General features: G+C 41.6%; 1 pseudogene; it reads left to right on the top strand.

Moving 5' to 3' along the window:
- Positions 1–6,324: 6,324 nt before the first annotated feature.
- LOC147897558 (uncharacterized) overlaps positions 6,325–10,634 on the top strand; it is a 64,770-nt pseudogene continuing 60,460 nt past the window's right edge.

The raw sequence follows: 10,634 nt of genomic DNA, 5'->3' as shown, positions 1-10,634 counted from the left end.
ACAGGTGAGATAAAAATCTCAAACCTTGTTTGTTACAAAATTTCCCTTGGGAAAAGGGGTGATACAAAATTGCTCAAACAAGCCGAGAGATAGAAGCATATACATGCCAAAGTATATACAACCTGGTTTGTTACAAAATCTCCCTTTGAAAAATGGTGATACAAAATTGCTCAAATGAGCCGACATACAAATATATACAAACTACTACTACTACTACTACTCATCCGAATCATCGGAGTCATCGTCATCATCCTCGTGGCCACACTGGCCTAATCCTTGGCCCTCATCAAAGCCATCTAAGCCACAATGAGACAAAGCACCTACAGACACACACATAGATGCAATTTTTATAACTTTAGAAAAAACTTACGAGCGCGTCTATTTGCATGTCTGTAGACCCATGTCTAAAGGCGCATCTATATAACAGACAGACGCGCTTGTAGACACACCTATAGATGCGCAAATAAACAGAGAGACATGTACATAGATGCATTTATAGATGCTCTACAAAATATTTTTTGTTAATCAAAGCAAAATTTTGTGTGCTTGAACAGAATGCTGTGTATGTTGTGTAAGATATGTGGTTACAAGAATCCCATTTCCACATTGTGCAATTCAATTCTTACAACCAACCACATTTTAATTAGCACTCTTGCAAGCACGTCGATAGCGAATAAAATATTACAACTCCAAAACGTTTAGTTCACAAGGCATTAATTGATAGAACGTTGCACAAGAAAATTGAAAGCCAAAAAAATAAAAAGATCGTAGATTAATTCATAGCTCAAAAAGTGCTTGTATGTACATATAGCACGGAGCCAAGCCATGTCCTGTGGCTTCAAGTACAAAAAATAAGAGGAGTGTATATACAAGAGAGGCACAAGGCCAAGCCAGTGGCTTTAAGCACAAAAAAGAGTAGCTAGCACTACTTCTACGACTAATCTAAGTTCTCCGTGTCCTCGCTCCCTTCTACGCCTCCTTCTTCCTCGTCTTCTTCCACAGGGCCCTGTAAATGAGGGACAACATGTATCAATGTATGAAAAATCAAATCTTTACTTACAATATTGACATTATTTAATTACTTTCAAATACCTGGGGGGGCACTCCAGTAGCCTGGATATACTGCTCCTTAGTAATCAACCCATCATCATAGAAGTGCCTCCATGTATCTCCTCTGCAATGGTGGCGGTGGTAGGCTATCTTGACAAGAGTAGGGTACTTGCCCACGATATCAAGCTCTAAGATGACACAATTTGCGGAGGGGTTAGTACAAAGAAACAACCTCCTAATAAACTACATAAACAATATAAGTTGAGATCGATACTTACAAATTAGGCCTCCCATGATTCAACACCCCCTACTCCAAAATGCACGCTTCCATATTGCTCCATTTGGATCCTTCGTGCCTCCATGTGCTGCAGACTGGGGTCCACTCTCGCTGCCTTCATTGCTTTCTTCCACTCACGCTTGTGAGCGGTGTGGGGCGGGCCCCTTGGTAGTTGACCTCCCTCGAGCCTGGCAATCTCCTCTAGTGCCTGTCTCTTAAGCGAAGATCTTTTATTGCTAAGTACCGTAACAATCTTTGACTTGGCCCATTTATCTGTGAACTGAACATTGAGGGGATTGGGATGCCTAGAGGGAACAGCAACAAGGGTCTCATCAGCCAACCTTTTTGGATGGTCTTTGTAGTGAATAAAGCAATCTCTATAGTTGTTAGCCATTACAGAGCGCATGAAGGCCATGATGTCCTCCCCTCGTGCATCCATCAAGATGCCTCCTGTCTGAGTGATGTCAAAGTAGATCGTACCATCACGCTCTGGCACGTCTGCATCATCTGAATCATCCCCGTACCCACCACTACCCCTCCGAAAGCACTGTGCCATGCATCCCCCACCGCTCTCCCTGCTACTACGCCTGCTACCATGTCGTGTTGAGCTAGTATGCTGGCCACTCATAGCTGGAGAAGCGACTCTCGACTAGACGAGACTACGACAACCACTCGTAGCTGGAGAACCGAGTCTCGACTGCATGAGAGTACACCGACGGCTCTGCGATGCAGAAGGGCCTCTTGATGGCATGGGGGAAGGGGCTTGGCTCTATAGCCAGCTGGGTTGTCTTGACGCCACTGGGGTAATCTCAGTTGGTGTGGGGTTGGGGTGGTTTGGAGTCTGTAGTGCCAACTCCTGGGGGTTGTTTAGAGTACCCGTCATGTAGCTGTATAACTCCCCAGGACTGGGAGAGTGCCTCAAAAGGTTATATAACTCCCAAAATATGGTCTCCCGAAGATCAGGTGAGGCTGAAGAGCTTCCTAGCCACATGATGAACTGAAGAAAAGAAAAAAAGAAGATTACTGATGAACTGAAAAAAAGAAGAAAAAAGAGTGAAAAAGTGGGGATAAAAGAGAGAAAAAGAGAGAAGGAAAGAGAGGAGAAAAGAGACGAAAAAAAGAGAGAAAAAGAGAGGAGATAAGAGAGGAAAATTACCACAAAAAGAGAAGGAAAGAGAGGATAAAAGAGATAAAAGGTGAGGATAAAAGAGAGAAAAAGAGAGAAGGAAAGAGAGGAGAAAGGAGAAGAAAAGAGAGGAAAAAAAGAGAGAAAAAGAGAGGAAAAGAGAGGAGAAAAAAAGAGAGAAAAAGTGGGGATAAAAGAGAGGAAAAAGGAGAGGAAAAGAGAGGAAAAAAAGAGAGAAAAAGTGGGGATAAAAGAGAGAAAAAGAGAGAAGGAAAAAGAGGAGAAAAGAGAGGAAAATAGAGGAGAAAAAAAGAGAGGAGATAAGAGGAAAATTACCACAAAAAGGAAAGGAAAGAGAGAAAAGGTGAGGATAAAAGAGAGAAAAAGAGAGAAAGAAAGACGAGAGAAAGGAGAGGAAAAAAAGAGAAAAAAAGAGAGGAGATAAGAGAGGAAAATTACCACGAAAAGAGAAGGAAAGAGAGGATAAAAGAGAGAAGGAAAAAGACAGAAAAAGAGAGAAGGAAAGAGAGGAGAAAAGAGAGGAGGGAAAGAGAGAAAAAGAGAGAAGGAAAGAGATGAGAAAAGAGACAAAAAGAGAAGGAAAGAGAGGAGATAAGGGAGAATCACTTTTCTTCATTCATGCAATCACTTATTTCCATCATTCAATATGCAATCCTTTTCTTGGAGGTGGAAGGAGAAGGGGAAGGGAAGGAAAATGAAGAAATCTAAGACTGTCAAAATGCATCTATATCCATGTCTAACAGCGCATCTATAGGCGCGGCTATCTATTTCCAAATACAGACGCGTCTATAGATGTGATCCGACAGACACTTTTTTTAGAACCTGAAAAGGACATGCGCCTAACACAAAAAAACAACACTAGTACCAAAAACATTCGTTCCCTGCATACGACAAAGGATGAATCCAAAGAGAGCAACTTCCAAAGAAGATCAACCGTCAAGAGACTTACCTTGGATAGAGGTATGGAAGCTTCTTGTCCTTCTTCAAAGCTGCTTCTCTTTCTTCTCTTCTTTGTTCACCCTCTGCTTCTCTTTCTTCTCTTCCTTGTTCACCCTCTTCTCTTGTGTGCTTGGGGATGATTGTCTAAGCTTGGAGATGAGTGTGGGTGCTTGGAGATAAGTGTAGATGCCCCAAGCTGTGTCTGTGAATAGCAAAGCAAGCCACATGACATTAAAAGTATGTGAAGAAAATCAAGCGCGCTAAAAGTAGGTTCGAAAATCAGCTCGTAGTCTATGCGTCTACAAGCACGTCTAAACGAGCGTCTATCAATGCATCTATCAGCACGTTTTAGATGCACCTATAGACATGCACCACAATACAGATGTGCTTTTGGATGCGCCATAGAGTTTTTAACATTTACAACTCATGCAAGAGTAAACATTTTGGGTTGTTTATTTGTAGGATGTCTTCATCTTCAACAAGTAGCTCCGTTGAGGATGAATCCCTCCATATCCACCATCGCGAAATATGGTTGGAGCAAAAAATCAAATGTATGTGTGATCGATGTCAAGGAAACATGTATCATGCACATAGAATTACACTCAATCACGTCTCAAACTATGGAGAATGGGATGTGACCGTAAATATGGTAAGTGTTAAAGAGTTAAGGTTGATTGAGATACTTATGGGTGTTCATGTGTTTGAGTTATGATCCCATTTTAATTTGATATAGGATGTAGTGCCACACCCACATATGTTGTCCTATGCTTGTCGGGAGGAGGCGAAGCATCGGCGATATGAGGTGGGATCTTCAAAAGGGACCGTTACGGATGCATGGAGTGATGGTGATAGTAGCCCTCCACCATTACCTCATGAGGCCATGGACGAGGAGGGGTTTGATGATATGGTGCAGGATTTATATGTCCATCAATCTGAAGGGAGGGATGATAGCATGGAGCAGGACGATCTTTTTATCGCAGCATCGACTCCACTGTTTGAGGGGTGCACATTCTCTGTTCTACGTGCCTCCCTTGAGTTACTAAACTTATAGACCATCTATGGATGGAGCAATGCAAACTGTTTGAATGCATTACTCAAGTAAGCTTTCAAGTCTATTTTGCAAACATGGTGAATTATGCAAGTGTGTCAATTACTCGAATGCTTTTCCTCATTTATGGTCTTCACGTGCAGGCTATTGTGTAAAATGCTTCCAAGGGAGAATAAATTACCGACCTCAAGAGATATGGCAAGGCAACACGTGACCTCTCTTGGAGGATTAGATTACAAGCGCATCCATGCATGCATCAACGATTGTGTTCTATTTCGTGGACCACATAAGGATACAAGAGAGTGTCCTACTTGTGGAGTCCTACTTGTGGAGAGGCAAGATATAGAGCAGATCTCAAAACTTTGGATGTGCCTCGTAAGGTTCTGCGACATTTTTCCATAATCCCTCGCATCCAACATATGTTCAAGTGCAAATCCATTACAGAGCTCATGTCATGGCAGTCCTCCCATCGATCAACTGATGGCAAGTGGAGAACTCCTGCAGACACTCCTGCATGGAAGCATATTGAAGACACATGGCCAAGCTTCCAGGAAGAACCTAGGAGCTTGAGACTTGGATTGGTTATGGATGGTGTGAACCCATTTGGTCTCAAAGGCACCTCTTACAGTGTATGGCCAATGATATTGGTGAATTATAATCTTCCACCCTCTATGGCTATTAAGAAAGGACATGTTATGTTATCCCTTCTAATTCCAAGGAAACATAAAGTTATGTTTATTTGGAGCCTTTGATTAACGAGCTAGAGATACTTTGGAGAGGTATCAAGGTGCATGATGTGAGAAGGCCTTCCTAGTCACGAGACTTCAACTGCAAAGTAGTCTTGATGTGGATGATGCATGACATTGGTCCAAAGTTTGGTGGAGACCATTGCAAAGAAACCACTACTGTCTTTCCTCACTGTCACATGGGGACCTTTGTAAATAGTTCTAAACCATTTTACATCAAGAATGGAAATACTAAATCGTCTGAAATCAATTTCATAAATTCCGTGTTGGTCCCACAATAATCCAACTATGAGGAGAGATTGGTATCCAAAGCACTTGCTCAGTCATCTTGTGTGAAGTTAGCCATGACTCCACAATCATATGCGACTCTCTTTGAATCGATGCATTCCACACAGAAATTTCATGCATATGACCATAATGCATTGTACATTTTGTACTGCAAAAGAGCATCATTAAAACAATGAGGATGCATCTATTTTAAAGCATAAATTGCCACAAATAATTACTTAATTACGTCAAGAGGCAAGAAACTTTCATGCATCATACATCCAGATGATAACTCTCCTTCGCACTCGTTTATTGTCTCTCCATCGCATTCAACTTTACGTAGAGCCAGTTGTAGCCAATCAAGTCACATGTGAGTGGGGAGGAGAGTGACTCACAAGTTGCGAGTGTTTCGATAAGCATTGCACTTTTAATTATGAGTAGGCAACCGATGTGGTACCCTTAACCCACCTTCAACTCTTAATTGCATCTATTGTTCAGGTCTCACTACATCGGGTTACCATGCATGTCCTGTTTGTGGTCCTTCAGACACATTGAATAAGGTCATCTATGAGAATCACCATCGATTTCTCCCACCTGATCATCCTAGATATGTCGCTCCTTGGAATGAAGTCCTCCCACAATCACTCACTGTGGGAGATTGGATGAGAATTTGGGAGGGTTCCACGACTCCTCCACCACTTAGCATGAGCCGGTAAGGGTTTGTAACTATTGTGTGCTATATTGGCTGGAAATAAAGACTGCCCGCTAAAACCAGCTTTTGTTTAGATACTCCATCTTTTATCTTTTACCATATTGGTCCTACCTCAAGATCAATCACTTGCTCGATCCCATGCATATCTCCAAGAATGTGGCATCTACCATCTGGGAACATTTGAATGGGACACAAGATTTCGCAGGCATAAGGGAGGATCTACGCACCACAGGGAGGATGCGTGAAGCTTGGCGACAAGAGAGACCAAGTGGGTGTGTTTTTTTACCTCGTGCACCGTGGAGGTTATCAAAGCTAGAGATGGTGGCAGTGAAGCATGCTACCACTACTATTCGTACTCCCACTCAATGCATGAGGTGTTTCAAGGGGGCCTTCACAAAGAGCAAGAAAAGAGGTGTAGAGAAATTATATGGCTTGAAATCTCATGATTGGCACAAGATGCTCCAAGTAAGTATTTTATGTGCATAATATATTTTTCCTTCCAAATTTTTGAGTGAATTAGAAGCAACTAATCAACCATTCCTCATGTGTTCAGTTCATACTACCTACTAGCATTTCTTGCAGTGCATCGAAGGGCATGAAGGATTGTATTTACAAGATGGGCGAGCTTGTGAGGTACTTTACAGGATACAAAATGTGAATATTGTATTTACAAGATGGGCGAGCTATTGAGGTACTTTACAGGATGCAAGATGTTCATATTGCTAATATTGCATACTTTTTCCTTTCTAGGTATGTGAGCTCAAAGGAAATAGATCCCACTTGCTTGAGAATGCTCGAGTTATGTCAGTGGAGGTGGTTTGTTTAGTGGAAGAGACATTTCCACGTTCTATTCTCACAAGCCAACTACATCTCATAGTGCATTTGGTGGATGAGATTGCTATATGCGGTACTGTACATGCATGATGGTTGTTCTTCCTCGAGCGCTTCATGAAGACCTTGAAGGGTTTCGTGAGACAAAATGCAAGACCTGAAGGTAGCATGGCCAAGGGTTGGTTGGTACAAGAATCACTTGTATATATTGCTAAGTTTCTTGTTGATGTGGATAGCTCTCTCCCACAACTATGGAGAGATGATGAAGACCTAAGGATGACCTCTATTGTGCCTCAAGGGAAAGGACATAGCAAAGTAATAGGCATGGAGTTGCTTAATAATATCAACCTCTATTGCATGCTTAATAGTGATGTGATGAAAAGATGGGTGACAAGATACGAGGATGCAAAGACAAGAAGACAAGAAGAAAGGGCCCTCTTTCGTACACACCACGGATCTCGTGTGCCATACCCTCAGTGTCTAAGAGCACTTCCAAAGGATATTCATGTGGATTGGCTACTTGACGAAATGGAGAGAGCAGAGAGAGACAAGGGGATGCATATCACAATGGAAGAATGGGAGTATGCTAGGGGATGCATGAGCAAGGTTGGTATATAGAATGTTATGCATAAGTTAGGAGCTTTCAATAATTTAGATTACTTATTTAATTGATTTTGTCTTGGTATAGTATACTATGTTTAATGCTATATGGTGTGAGGGCAAGCATTTTTTAACACAACGGATTGATAATAAGAGAAACATACAAGATTGCGACGTCATTGCTAGCTTTGAGGGAGCCAATGGAGCCATGTATGATTATTGTGGCATAATCCAAGATATTATTAAGCTTGATTTTTGACACTTCTTTGTGTATGTTTTCGATGTAAAGTGGTTTAGGAATGTGGTGGAAAGAGGCCCTAATGCAACAATCAAATGCCATGCAAGTGGCTTTGTAACTATTGGCTCCACAAAGTTTTGGCAAAGTAAGAAGGACACACTAGTACTACTGCAACAATGTGAACAAGTATTGTACACACATATAAAATACTCACTTTTAAATATTTGATACCTTCGATGCAAGGAAAATAACATGATTGTATTTGTGTTTGAATTAGGTTGTCTATCAACCAATGGTGGATAATAATAGATGGTGGCATGTCATACCTATTACGCCATGTTCCTAAGTGATGTATAGTACATTTACTAATATGGAGCATATGGAGGATGATCATGGCCATGGAGGTGATGATGACCGTGATACAAGAGAGGAGGATGATCATGAGATAGGAGATACAGATATTGAGGCCATTACCTGTGAGGACAACCCTACCATTGGTGATGCTGATTTTGAAGAGCACATGAGTAGCACAAGTAGTAGTGGGTTGAATGTATTTGTAGGTCTCTTTACTGGTTTGTATTTTGAAGTAGATAGTTTGGCAAGGGTTGATCTCATTGAGGATGAGATTGAACCGTAGCCCATCATTGATATTGGCAAAACTATTTTACATATTGTCTCATTCTCCTTACCTCACTTAATTTTTGTATATGTGGCATGGGTTTGCAAAAAATCATTGATATTTTTGTTAAAATTATGTGCTTTGGTAATCATGGGAAATGTTTGAAAAGCAGTGACGTACATTTGTCAAGGTTCCCCAAAATCTCACTTTCTGTATTCTCTGTTCTGCGTCTAAATTCGCATCTAAATCTGTGTCAAATCCACAGTGCAGACGCACTGATAGACGTGCTAATAAACGTGGTAATAGGTGCGCTATTAGACATGCTATTAGACCCGCTAATAGATGCACTAATAGATGCACCAATAGACGTGCTATTAGACATGCCCGTAATTTCTCTATTTGAACAGCGCCTATAGACGCGCCTGCTATTTTGCGCATCTATGAAACATGTCTATAGTTACTTTGTGTTGTTGTGAGCCAAATCCCTTGAGACTCCTCCTTGTCATCACTGCTCACCTCCGCTGATGGGATGTTCGAGCTTGCACCCTAAGAGTGAAACCCTATTAATTGGAAATTAGATTGAAACTTAAAGAATTAAACAATTTAAAAAGTGAGATTACAAGTAGGAGTAGACTTAGACCGAGCGAGCGCAACCTCATCCCAATCAACTGTCACTCCCTGCACCTCCATCTCAATAAACTGTTGCTCCCTACGCCTCCATCTCAATCGACTATCGCATCTTGTGCCTCCATCCTATGTGGAATGCGTGTCTCATCTCTTTGTTTGTGGGAAGGTGACCCATCGCAACTTGTTGTGGGCCCAAATTACGAGAGTTAGATTTAAAGTGCATGCAATATGTAATAAAACAAATAGAACAATAAATTAAATGAGAAGAAGTAGACTTACACCCATGCCTTGAACGTGGCCCATCTACCACTGTCGAGGCGTAAAGCACCTACGATGTCTAGCCATCTCCTCACAGCCCTCCTCTGACTGTCAAACATTTGGGGTTCGTCCCTATACTCCTTCAAAAACTTCTAGTTAGCTTTGTCTGCCCAGCTAGGTTTAGTCTTTCCTTTTGCTAGAATTTCACAAGGTTGACCTACGATGCTTCAAGACATCACACATGCGCTCTCGCATGTAATTGTCATTGAACTCGCTGGCTTCCTTGCCTCTATTGAGAGATCCAAACTTGAGCTGCAATAGCAACAAACTAGTTAACATTGGAGTTTCTTGGAGTAGTATCAGATGACTTTGATGTGATGTCCCTTATTGAGGTACTTTTATCAATTTTTGGGTTTCTCTATCTCGATTGTAGTATGTATGTGTATATAAGTTAATTGCCTTTGCATGTTTTATTTATTGCAAGCTGATGTGGAGCTACAGTCTGACCACATGAAGGAGTTGGAAGGGCAACATGCATTGCTTCTCCAGATGGTCCACCAAGTGCAAGCAAGCCGTCAAGCTTGCCACCACTCATGATATGCTATTTAGCATGCATGATGTACTAGTTATCATGCGCTGCTAACAAATAGTTTTGGAGCTCTTTCTTACTTTGGGTATTGGTAATTGGACTGACATTTTTTGCAGATCCTCCAATGTGTAACTCATCAAGAAAAACATATGACCAAAACGTGTTTTCATCAGGGAAGATGGAGAGCATGCATGTGGTAGGTGGTCAAATGCACATGCAAGTAGGCAACAAAGACATATGCTATGCTAGAAATTTGGCTAACCTGAAGAATGTTGTTGATAGCTTGTGGGTCGGGTGTGGTGGTGAAGACATGGATGACTCATCAACTTCATTGCTGCAGCTGGGAATTGCAGATAAGTTAAAGATGTAGAGGAGACAAAGGTGCAGCATGCACATATTGATGGGAAGTTGAAGAATGAAATTCAAAGCCATGGGAGTTCTAGTGGCAGACAACTGTTAGAAATGGTTGACAACCTCATCACAAATCTTGCATCTACTGGATGATACCCTAGAAAAGATTGAAGAGGCAAAAGTTGAAGACGACTCTTCCTTGGTTCACCTACTAAAAATTTTATCGAGGAAGAAGGGACATGACCATACACTGAGTTGAGAGTCTCTTGCAAAGAAAGCCAATGGCACATCAGGTGCATCAAAATCCCCAAAACCCAAAGCCCCCACAAGGAAAT

This window comes from Dipteris shenzhenensis, chromosome 10 (assembly GCF_047967505.1).
Source record: "Dipteris shenzhenensis isolate YYH24624 ecotype China chromosome 10, Dip_SZ_1.0, whole genome shotgun sequence".
In the NCBI taxonomy this organism is placed as follows: domain Eukaryota; kingdom Viridiplantae; phylum Streptophyta; class Polypodiopsida; order Gleicheniales; family Dipteridaceae; genus Dipteris; species Dipteris shenzhenensis.
The sequence above is the reverse complement of the archived record's forward strand: the minus strand, read 5'-3'. Positions and strand labels throughout refer to the sequence as shown.